Source organism: Palaemon carinicauda, chromosome 4, assembly GCF_036898095.1.
Source record: "Palaemon carinicauda isolate YSFRI2023 chromosome 4, ASM3689809v2, whole genome shotgun sequence".
NCBI lineage: Eukaryota > Metazoa > Arthropoda > Malacostraca > Decapoda > Palaemonidae > Palaemon > Palaemon carinicauda.
The window spans coordinates 198313311-198323310 of record NC_090728.1 but is presented as its reverse complement, the minus strand read 5'-3'; the positions used below and the strand labels follow the sequence as shown (position 1 = coordinate 198323310).

General features: G+C 33.0%; 1 pseudogene; it reads right to left on the bottom strand.

The window, feature by feature from the left end:
* The window catches only part of LOC137639832 (putative neural-cadherin 2), a 77923-nt pseudogene that overhangs the window by 1646 nt on the left and 66277 nt on the right, over window positions 1–10000 (bottom strand).

The window sequence follows — 10000 nt, the reverse complement described above, 5'->3', positions numbered from 1 at the left end:
GGAATGAATGAGTATTTACATATTGCAAAGTAAATACGATCTTTATGACGCAACTAAATCTTGTAAGATAGTTGATATACCCTGAAAGTTTAAAAAAAAAAAGTATATATATATCGTTTTACCTGATAAAGCAGAAGACAATGACCCAGCCGACGACCCGTCCCCCTCGTAGGCATAAGCCCGAAGGTCGTCTTTAGCCATAACAGTGTCATCGAGGATGTTCGAGGATCCTTCTAATAGGGCAGCAGCTTTCGCTAAAGACTCTTTGTCAGGTTGGAGACAAATTATGCTGGATTTCGAACCCTTTTCTGTGAATAGAGTGAACAAGAATCATGTAGACACACTGAGCAAATTTATCCTATACGCTTTGATTCAGAGTTAAACTTATCATGTCCGATCTGTATGGAGTTTAAAAACATTCTCTCTCTCTCTCTCTCTCTCTCTCTCTCTCTCTCTCTCTCTCTCTCTCTCTCTCTCTCTCTCTCTCTCTCTCTCCCTCTCTCTCTCTGTATATATATATATATATATATATATATATATATATATATATATATATATATATATATATATATACATATATATATATATATATATGAGGTAGAAATTTATTTCTATTTGAACACGATGTTGTGGTGATCCATATTGAGTCATTAGGGGTAATTTGAATGAATTACTATCAATTGTGTTACGTGATGGGCAGGGAAGTCAGGAAAAATTCGCTGGTAAGAGACTGATGTCTCGCCAGGTAAATCCTGAACAGCTGATTAGCAGTTAGGTTCCGACTTCTTTTATGTTCTCTCGTGGCATGGTTGGTTTCGACCTGGCCTTTCATTAGAAGGGGCCAGCGTTCGATCCCAAGTATGAGGTAGAAATTTATTTCTATTTGAACACGATGTTGTGTTGATATCTATCCATCTATATATATAGATACATACATATATATATATATATATATATATATATATATATATATATATATATATATATATATATATATATATATATATATATAAGTATATGTATATATATATATATATATATATATATATGTGCGCGTTTACACATATATATGCATATATATGTATGTATGTATATATATATATATATATATATATATATATATATATATATATATATATATATATATATATATATATATATATATGTATATATATATATATATATATATATATATATATTATATATATATATTTATTTATTATGTGCTAGTCTTTTGATTCATGTTATACGACTAGAATGTATACAATTTTTAAGCTTTCAACCCCGACCTTTTTTATTTATATGCAATGGCGTTTCTTTTGTTCATGTTTTGAAAACGCTGCCACTTTCCCATACCGTTTTCCAAGATTACTTTTGGAAGTTTTTAGACAGAAACTTCCATCCCATCGGTATCAGAAACGCTGTCATCGTTAATGCCTTCTCTATATCGAGTTAGATACGGGAATGACTTTAATCAGCCTTCTACAAAACGTAAAATGGCTGTGGATAAGATTGGAAAGGTTCAAGTGGAATGGACGGTCAGCCATGGATATTTTACGTGAAATTATATGTATGACCTATTGAGAATTTTTAAAAAGATGAAGAAGAATACGAACATATTTGAAATTATGTTGAAATTATTTTAGGTTTTCAGATTATAACAAGAGATGGGAAGAGGAATGAAACATTAATAAGATGCAAAATGCCATAAGAACAAAGAATTGAATACGAACGTTGTTGTAATGTATATATACAAGCAACTGCGTGTAAAAAAAATCGCATCAACCGAACACTCCCCTGATTTCTCGATAAATGCCAAACCTACAGAAACTCGCGCATCAGATTTAATAATATACAAAACATCAGTTAAGCTGTATTTTTCTTTTCTCATTCGTACCTTCGTTTTGAACGTAATGTTGGATTTTGGGGGATTTAAGCTGTATACTTTCGAGAATCACATCTTGAGAGACTTCTTTCTTGAGGTGACACAATCTTTCTTCCCGACTTCCCACTTCCGTTCCCCCTTTGACCTCAATAATCGTGATCTCTTCTTGACCAAGACTGATGGTACCGTCATCTCTTGCAGTACTGTCGGCATCTGCGGGCAATTTCTTGGACATCCAGTGACGCTTTAGTCGGAAGGAAATGAATACGCCAACAAACACTGCACAAAAAGAAAGTCATAATATGAAGCAACACGTAACAAACTTTTTTTTTTCTCTAATAACTGCTTGTAGTGCATTATGAAATTCACATTAACAGCGAATGCAAATCAGAAGAAAAAATCACGTATCACAATAGCATTTGCCATGCAAAGGACAATTGTATAAACTGAGATTATTACCAAAAAGCAGTAAAGAAAGAGTTACGGCAGCAATTGCCGTCGGAGCGGCAAGTGGATGCGCGGGAAAATGGTGATTGTTCCACTGACAGTATTCTCCAGTGTAGCTCGGCCCACAGACACAATGAAAGCCTGGATTCGCGTTATAACAGGAGCCCCCATGAAGACACGGTCTCCATAAGCACTCGTCGATGTCTTCACACGTTCGGCCAGACAAGTGACGACCTTCCCCACAACTGACGAAGATCAGGTTATGCAAAGAAATATTGACAATGATACAGATATATAGTTTTATGGATGTACATTTTGCATGAATGTTTCAACCTATCTATCTACATATATACAAATAAACATATATATATATATATATATATATATATATATATATATATATATATATATATATATATATATATATATATATATATATATATATATATATATTGTGTGTGATAGTGTATACGCCAGTAAACGTGTACCTGTGTGAGCAATTAAATTTTCAGAAATGTATATACAAAAACACACATATGTATGTGAAATTTATTTATTTATATATATATATATATATATATATATATATATATATATATATATATATATATATATATATATATATATATGTGTGTGTGTGTGTGTGTGTGGATATATATATATATATATATATATATATATATATATATATATATGCATATATATATACATATATATATATATATATATATATATATATATATATATATATATATATATATATATATATATATATATATATATATATATATCTATCTATATATATATATATATATATATATATATATATATACAAACATTTTGTTTAAAAATATATACTCACCTACAAATTGGTCTGCCCCAGTTATTGTTACAAGAAAGAGGCGAGGCACATGTAACATCTTGGCAAGCATCTCTGAATTTGCATCCTGACTCGACCCCTTTGAATGTTATTATCTCTCCCCAGCTCGTTTTGTTGAATGTCGTCGGCGCCAGGGGAATTGAGTGACCAGATATTCGAAGATCATCCAGACATGCTTTTGTATGCAAATGAGGTGAAGTGTTAAATGATACTTTGCAAATTTGATTTAATTTCATTGTATGCTAAATAGGACATTTCCTAAATTAATTAGAGTGGTTTGGTAATTAAAGCATATCTGAAATCTAAGGAAATATGTAAATGTAAATCAAATAACTAGATTTACACTGAATAGAAATAACTCCTATATGGATAATTTAGTCTTATTCTTAATTTAATGGAAACTTTTAAACTACTATCCATCTAACAATAGTAAGACTGAAAAAAAATTATTACTATGTACAAAGAAATAGATTTTCCATGGCACATTACTTACTGTCTTCCAAGTCTTCATCATCAGGTCCAAGTCCTGTATCTTCTTCATCAAGATTTCCTCCTACTGTAACTCTGTTATCATGATCAATTTCAAGTGGAAGTAATAGATTACTTAAACCGGCAAAACCTTGTTGTTCTCTATCAGTTGCTGAATGGTGGTTGTTAAGAGACGGCAGAGAATTGTTTTGTCTAATCCCATCTCCATCATCCACACTTATGAGCATATTGTGACCATGGCATTCGATTTTGAGGGTGTGCCACAATCCATCGCCTAGTGGGCGGCCGCTGATGCACGCTGACTTCATTAGTTTTTCCGAATTCATTATGGAGGCACAGGCAATTCCAGACTGTAACTATAATACATGGATTTAACATGATTACCAATTACCTATTAAAAGATTGAAGTATTTGTCCAGGTTGATATTCCAGAATTTACTTCGGTCAAAATCTCATGAGATTTCAGAATTTCCTATTTCTCTAATTTTGTCAGTTGCAAGAGCCAAACATATTTTACTCACTCTCAGGGAAATATTAGCTGTGTTATTTCTAGATCCGAGACGAAGAATAAGTCCCGACTTTCTGCCCCGTGTCCTTATTCGGACTTGAATGGTAATGCCCCTTGAGGAAGGAGTAAATGATAAGGCCAATTTTATATACGACTTGGAACTCAACTTTACTGGGAGTGTGCGTTTGTCGCACTTCAAGCCAGTCCATCCAGGATCACATTGACACTCAGGTTTATTGAGACCCCCAACACAAGTTCCTCTAACTCCACATGCACCCAAGCCATAAGAACAAGATGTATCTTGTGAAAAACATCCTGCCACACTGTCTTTACTTAGAGCAGGCTCTCCCAAATCCATCAGCTGTAATAGAACTATGAAACAGTTAAGTATTATCCTTTTTCCAAACCTCCTGAAAAGACAGGACTGATATTGGTAGTTACCAGCACTGCAATGAATGCCATAACATTAAAAATACAGAAAATCTGACCAATTCACCCTTTTGGGGTGAAATGGCAATAATTTTTCCTGCAAATATACATTTGATGAATCTTTCTTTTTACCGATTATATATGTAAAATGGATTGATTTTAACAAAAACAAATCAATGCAGCGTAAATTATCTTTAGAAAAGGTTGGAACCGCAAAAAGGGGGCATCTCTGTTTTTACACATGTTGAGAATATTATTGTTATTAGGTATTCCTAAAGCAGAAAGCCCTTACCTCACCTGACCATTTATAACCAGGTGCGAGAAGCATCCATCTAGTGGTTGAGAAATAGGAGCCTCCTTCCACCCATGGTCATGAGAGTTGGGACGGCTGTGAGCTAATCCACCTAGCTGAATGGGAGAGCCGTTGAACCACATCTCTGCGTCCTTGGGGTCTCTCCATTGTATTCTAGTAACACAATGAGAGTCATTGTGGTTGAGTTTACTATTCCATTCTTCGCTGCAGTGGTCAATCATAAGCGAGGCGCCCTAGTGAAGATTAAGGTACATTACTAGTTGAAATAAGTAGATCCTCTAAGGAATCAATACTGTAATTGGATATTTTTTTCTAAGAAGCCAATATCTAGTTATTATTGATACTACGACCATTTCTTCAAAAAGCTTCAATCATCAATCAAACGGTTTATCTTTTTACTAACCTGGTTATCTATTCTTGTATGTATGCTGTGCCAGTTCCCATCGTTAACCCTTCTATTCACTTGTAACTTGAGGGGTGCTGCCCCCCCTTCTATAATCATTTGTGCATTTCCCTCAATTACCTGCAGTGCAAGTAATGGTGTTGGTGCGGAGAGTGAACTTTGGGAATAATGTACAAGTGGACCAGCATAGAGAAGGAGAGCGTCTTGTTTCCGCGTAAGAACTCGAAAAGATACAGTTGTTGGTATGCAAGAAGGCAATGGCTGGATCCATGCAAATCCAGAGCCTTTGAAGGAACGGGTAAGAATTTTGCACTGGTAACCCCATGAACCACTTGGACATACGCACCTAAAGGCAAGAAGAACTCATTTGATAACTTTTTTCAATGTATGTTCAAGAAATAGCATATTCGCTTATTATCAGATTGATAGATAAAACCATGCCATTCTGAGGGAAAATACAAATTTCATCTAAAATTGGCTATGTATACTATAAGTAATATTCACTTCATAAAAAAGGTCATATTTCTTATTTTGGTTAAATAATCTTGTATAAATGTTCTTGGAAGAAAAATTCTGTAAGTAATAATCACTTCACTTAAAAAAAAATTATATATTTTCGATTTTGGTAAAATAATCTTGTATACATGTTCTTAGAGAAAAAATAACCAGTGCACTGATAAAGAAAATAAGTACTAAACTATTAAAGTAATTCTAAACTCAGTGGAGTTGCTAGTAATTGTGTTTTACTAGTATTGTCATTATATTTACATGTGATTAATAGTTTCTGTCATATACCGCCTATCCTTGTTTTCAAAAGTTTTAGGGCAAATTGTAACAATCAACTAATGCATTTTGAATTGGAGTGTTAGAGAAACATTTATGATTTGAATTTTAATTTGTACAATAACTCCTACAAAAAAAAGAAAAAAAAAACAGTAACAGGCTCTGAGACCTTTTCTTTCAGTATACATCAATAAATATTATAAAGCATTTTAAAGATTATTCGTGTATTTGGCATTTAAAAATATTAATACATAACGAGAGGCGAGGATGAGAAATTTAAATCAATTCTGCACGAAGTCTAGTCCAAATTACATAATATTAAATAGAGATACAATCAAAGTACAGATATAATCACATCTAATGCTACTACAATATGAAATGACATTAGGCATGTACAGATAAATGCGTAGCAGTATACATATCTGCACCAGTGTCCTAGTAATATGGAACAAATATCTGGTAAAGGAAGTGTACATGTTATGGTTAGTAGGAAGCAAGGTTACTGGTTTTGAGTCAAACTATGTGTGATATAAGGATGTGTTATATCTCTGGGATTGTTCATCATCTGTATAGATCAAGCGATGCGGGAAATTAAGAACATGGCAGTGGGTGTAGTTACGAACCAGTAGGATAGAAAAATTACTTGTAACTGAGTGATATGTTGGATTGTTAATATTTCCAGGATATACAATGCTTATTTGGGACAGTAACGAGAAATTACAAATACTATTAAAAGAAATTCAAATGATTGCCAGAAGGGAACGCTGGGAGAAAAAAAAGAGTAACAATAAAGTAATGAAGATAAACTGAAAACAGTAAAATTAAGCAAGAATTTTCGTTGAAGAAGGTTGAATAGCAGAAGTGGTTGATTCATATAAGAATCTGGGACTAAATGTAACGTTTGATGACAATAAGGGAGACGAGAATTTTAGAAGACTAAGTAGGAAACGTATCAAGTTATGTTTAAAAAAAAATGCTGTCTTGAAATGTCTGTAAGAAAAATGGACAAATCCATTACTAGGTTATAAAGAGTACACACAAGTGTATGCATTTTTTACAATACAGAATTAAAACGTCAAATGCTAAACTATTATATAGAATAAATATAATATTTACCTGTTACCATTTTGTGTCTTGATACACCTGCCACCGTTAAGACAAGACGCCGGAGTGCAAGTCTCAGGCTCATGAGAGTGGCAGCGAGATGCTCTGGTAAGACGGGGTGTGACTAAGGATGTCGCGTTCGTGTCCACTACCTGTAAATTAGTAGTTTTAATCATTCTAATAATAATAATAATTTTAAAATTTTCAGTAAAATAATAATTCTGATAATATTGATATAAATAAAAAATTTGATTTAAAAAACTTCCATAGACGCTAACTATTTGAAAAAAAAAATATTGAATAGTGTTACTAGTTATCCTGCATCAGGTTATTTCTTAAACTAGAAGAGGATATGATTCGACGTATAGTGGTTTAGATATTCGTGGATAGGCCTACAGTATTACCCACGTTTCAGATTATTCTCCATAAAAGGTATAATTTATAAATAAAAATCTTCTGCTACAAATCACAAAGTAATATGTTAAAAGCTAAACTGAAAAGAGAACAGCAAACCAGGCTTTTATTGAAAGTCAAGGTAGTGTTGGATTTATCAATTCTTTATGCCATCTCAGTTTAAAGTATGGGCACGTGTGTCATTGTTAAGGCTCATCTCTTTCAGTAAATCCAAAATGTACACCTGAGTTGCTATCTTATCCATTTTAATGATTACCTGATTATATTTATCTTCAGCTTTAAAAGTTCGGCTCTTTACTTCAGGTAATGGAACTCTTCGGTCATATATTATATACAAACAACACTTCTTTACACTCTTACTCTATTTTATAAATGATCTATCCATTTCTTAAATCATTTTCCAATATAAATCTTTTGATATCATCCTATTGATTTGTGTTATATATAAATGGATATAAAATGTTTGGTGCTAAACGTTGAAGGTTAATTATTTATATCATGAAGCTCCAATAAAATAACTATGAATGCATGAATATTGTCCCTATTGAATGCATTGGATTTACCCAGTCACTAGGAATTGAATAAATTAGATTAAATGACAGAAAAGACTTAATTTCTATAATCCTTGGTTCCAATTTTTCATATAATTTATGAGGCAATTTATTGTGTGCTTGAAGAATACGGTATCAATTACCATTGAGAAGAATTCTTGTAAATTTACCTTTTCATTAGAGTATCAATAAATGACTTTATTTACTGCTGTGTGCAGTGTAAGATCGTCAATAGTAAAGTTATAGGAAGCAGGCGTTTAATCCTTTTTGTTTTATTAACCGAAGCTACAGTATATCATATGGCGTTAATGAACGATACTTGTAAATAAAAAAAAGTAATTCTTAATCAACAATGATAATTGTGTATGTACTGTATGGTAACGCTTGCTACATGCAATCCTATTTTAAAGAATATTTGTTAACATTGCTTTAAAGAAATAAATTGGGCCACAAAAATGTATGGGCTCATGGTACTTGAATGATATTTTTTCCCATATGATTGTAAGGTGAGATATTCTAGTTACGGCTTTCTTTTACCTACATATAGAGTGAATAGGTTTAACAAATCTCCTCTTTCTTCACATATAACATTGACCCTTTTACTTCATTGGAAAGAAAAATTAACTAGTCAGTCACTATCTCTTTCCACACGGTTTGGATAGAAGAGACTTTTCAGCTGTGATTTAAAGGCCGGTCCAGAATGCCAGAAGTAAGGGACATTGACTTTCCTCTAGCAAGCAGGACAATGCCCTTGAGACTGACCATATATACATATGATCAACCCCCAACTCCCATCTCCATTCAAGCTAGGACCATGGATGGCCAGGCAATAGGTGCTGATGACTCAGAAGTAGACCTATAGGCTCCCCCAAAACCCCCATCTTTAGCTCACAAGGATGGTGAGGTTGCCAACTATAAAGGAACTAACAAGTTTGAGCGTGACTCGACCACCTGTCTGGCGATCACCAGACAAAGACGTTAACAATAGGTCACAGCAACCCTAAAGTGTCTTTTATGAATGGATATTCAGAAATCAAATCCATTTGTTCTCCTCTTGGAAAGTGCACCTGTGTCAAGGCCTTCCACTTTTATGGATAGAATTATCTTGCTTGAAGGTATGAAAAGATCATTAACTGTCAAATTCTTTTTCCTCAGCTTTATGAAATGAAGTGGGCCGAGAGAGCTTAATAAAAGTGTAGGAATGTCAAGTGGCTTATCGATAGTTTGTCTCATCCTTATTCTCATCTTCATTCTAAAAACCGTGACCATCACACTTCTTTCTCTGGAACTTAAGAAAATCAATCTTGCAGCCAATGTTCATGTGATCAATAGATTTTCATAAGCCTCTCTTCATATTTTATACATTACATATCTAGTTTAACATTATTACTGTTCTTTAAAAAATCCTATTTTCTATTCTTATATTTCATATATAGGCAATTTATTTCCTTATCTCCTTTCTTCACTGGTCTGCATTCCCTGTTGGAGCCCTAGGGCTTGTAGCATCCTTCTTTTCCAGCTAGAGTTGTAGCTAATGTAGTAATAATCACAATGATAATACAGTATCCACATCCCTATTGTTATGATTTAGGTATTTCTTGTTTTCTTTTCATTCCCCCGTTTCTAAGAGAATTTGCTATAAAGGATTGCTTTCAAAATCAGGGTTCCATGGCTAATAGGAGTCTGCTCATCTAACTAAAGATACATATAGGCTTATAGCAAAAACAACAACAATAATAATAATAATAATAATAATAATAATAATAATAATAATAATAATAATAATAATAATAA